At 37.0% G+C, this 2,747-nt stretch overlaps 1 long non-coding RNA gene across 1 annotated transcript in view; it reads left to right on the forward strand.

The window, feature by feature from the left end:
• LOC114923705 overlaps window positions 1–2,741 on the forward strand; it is a 5,248-nt gene extending 2,507 nt beyond the window's left edge. The window contains exons 2-3 of the long non-coding RNA XR_003810691.1: window positions 1,523–1,639; window positions 2,665–2,741. This is a non-coding gene — a long non-coding RNA (uncharacterized LOC114923705). The remainder of the gene's footprint in view (window positions 1–1,522; window positions 1,640–2,664) is intronic.
• Window positions 2,742–2,747: the final 6 nt, after the last annotated feature.

Raw genomic sequence — 2,747 nt, forward strand, 5'->3', positions numbered from 1 at the left:
TTTATAAATAAGGTGGTGAATATACACAATACTCCTTCCTCCACCTATTTTCCCCCGAACAGCAACTCTGTTTGGTAGGTTGGGTTGAGAGAAAGTGACTGGCTCAAAGTTATCCAGCTGGTGACTCAGTCTTCTACTTTCTAGCTTAGTGCCGCAACCACTAGACTAGACCAAACTGGCGGTCTCATTGAAAGATCTCTTCTGATTAAATAGGAACACTTTCATCTGTCCTGTTCTTTGATGATACCAAAATTGTAAACTGGAAAACCAGTTTAATTAGAAATACTGTGTAAACAAACCAGCCTTCAAAGAGCATGTAAATATAATTTCTTTTTATGTGTCTGTGTATATGAAATTGTGTTTGACAAATGCAGCATGTTTTACAATTTTTGTATACGTGGATTTGGAGTATTTTGAACAGAAATAAATACATCATTTCAAAAGAGCCCCAAATCACTGTTTAACACTAAATATCCTTCTTTTAGATGAGGAAATAAAATAAATAGCCTTGTTTTAGAAAGGGAAATAATAATTTCTGTCTCTCACTGCACAGTTAATGAATTATTTGAATAGTACTTGTGTTCTTTGACTGGATGGAAAGATGGAACTAAAGGAAGAGGTTAGCACTGTTGAGCAGTTAGCGTTTCAGAAAGGTTGTTCAGGCCCAATTTTTATTCCCCATGAACTAGTTCAGTGTTGGCTTTGATAGAGTGACTTGTGTCTATCAGCTCGTACAACCTTCAGTAGACTATTCCATCATTCTTCTGCTGCCATTTTACCAGCAAAGATTAGTAAGATTTTGTTTGTGTCCTCATCACTCTCTGGAGGGCTTTGGCACTATACACTTTTTCTGGCCTGTGCAACAATCTTAGCTGTAAGGTTGTCTCTGATGGTGCTTGCTGGTGCTGGTCTTTGATGATACTACTGCTGCACTTGCCCACCCACCTAGACCACTAGAGAGTTGCCACAATTGATGCTATCCAGTGCCTAATCTGTTGAGCTGGAGGGAGAAAAATCTTCCATTTGGCCATTAAGTGGAGGTGGATGATGATCATGATGATCCTTTGCTTTGTTCTGGTGTCTCTATCTCTTGTTGGTTTAGTTTTGTTCATATATCTGGCCTATCTCCATCTCCAAGTGAATGATTTTCCAATACCACATGGCCTCTTGGCTGAGGCCTATTTTTGACAAACTGATAAATGAGATGGTGATTGCCAAGGCTGTTTCATTTGATCACCTGCTATTTTGTAATGCTGGCTTTTTCCATTTTTTCCCCTTGCCTTTTGGGGGTATTTGTTCTCATCCTTAACATGGAACCTAGAGATTTTACTAGTTTTTCCTGGTAGGATGAAAGACTGACTGAGGAGCTTCCTCCATAGGTCAGAAGGAAGCCTACCTGCCTTCTAACTAGAAAAGGTGCCATTAGCTATTGCTGTAGGCTCCGTTTTTCAATATCCAGAAAGATGCTTCATGATTAAACCCAAGTACCAATCCTTGCTAAAATATTATTTTGGATTTATAGATACTGTCATCTTTGGGTCGAATTAGTGAAGCACTGACTGATATCACTAAAGCTATTCAGCTGAAACGCTCAGCGCAGCTTTATCGACACAGAGGTATTCTTTACTTCATATCTGAGGTAAGACTTCAGTCCCTCATAGTGAGTTCAGTATGAGCATTAAGTATCCAGACATGTGAAAAAAAATTACTTTAGGCTCAGTGTGTTTTTGGAATGTATCCTTAGGGATTCTCCTGAATGCGGAGGCCTCCCCCCTAGAGTCTGCAACTGCAGCAGCTATTTTTATTTACTTGACTCTCCCTCCCCCAGATGCCTTTGTTTGAATTTTCATTCTTCTCCTGATATAAAGTTATTGCTATAGCCAAACATTTAACAATATTATGATAATCATAACATTAGGAAATGTTGTTCAAAAAGTAAGACAGCTTTTCCATTCTTCCTGCCTTCCATGACGCACCTCTTCCAGTAAGATTAGCTCATGGAGGCTTAATGTGGGTCTGCTTGTAAAAATGGGTTATGAAGGTTGGGAGAATCAACCCAGTCCTTGCAGGGAAACTGTACAGAACAAATGTTTAATGCTATGACATCTTTTTTTAAAAAATATTATTTTAGTTACTTATTTAAGGCATTTATATACTGCCTCTATAAAAATATTCAAATCTGCTTACATTTTTGTACTCAAAGAGAACATAAATATATCAGTTTGGGCATTTAAAAAAACTTGATGAATTAGGTCTCAGTATTTTAAAAATTTAAGGAATAACTGGTACCTTTAGGTGTTGGAATGAAGTCATTCCCACAAAATGTCTTTTGTTATTAGTGTAAATGCTATAAATGCAGATAGTCCCCCCCCCCGATCCCATTTATTGAATTAAGTTGGACAATCTGTTTTTATGCACATTTTTTCACAAGCAGTTCCTATTACATTCCAGTGGTTTTTACTAGGAAAAAAGCCTTACGGAATTCAGCAGGTCTTACATTAAGAAAATCTAATTTAATTTTGCCTAGTTGGTGTGTGATTGGTAGTTGTGCTTCTGTTTTAAGAATTAATATTGTGTAAGTCATAATATAAGTATTACATGATATATTTTGGATAGGTTCTAGAATTTTTCTCTATCTGATGAAAGCTATTTTTTCTGCAATAGGACTATGTAACAGCCAATGAGGATTTTCAAAACTCTCTTGAGTTGAACAAAAACCAACCTGTTGTTATGCTTTACAAAGGTTT

The sequence above is a fragment of the Protobothrops mucrosquamatus genome, unplaced genomic scaffold (genome assembly GCF_001527695.2).
Source record: "Protobothrops mucrosquamatus isolate PMUCROS unplaced genomic scaffold, P.Mucros_1.0 scaffold7895, whole genome shotgun sequence".
NCBI classification, from domain to species: Eukaryota; Metazoa; Chordata; class Lepidosauria; order Squamata; family Viperidae; genus Protobothrops; species Protobothrops mucrosquamatus.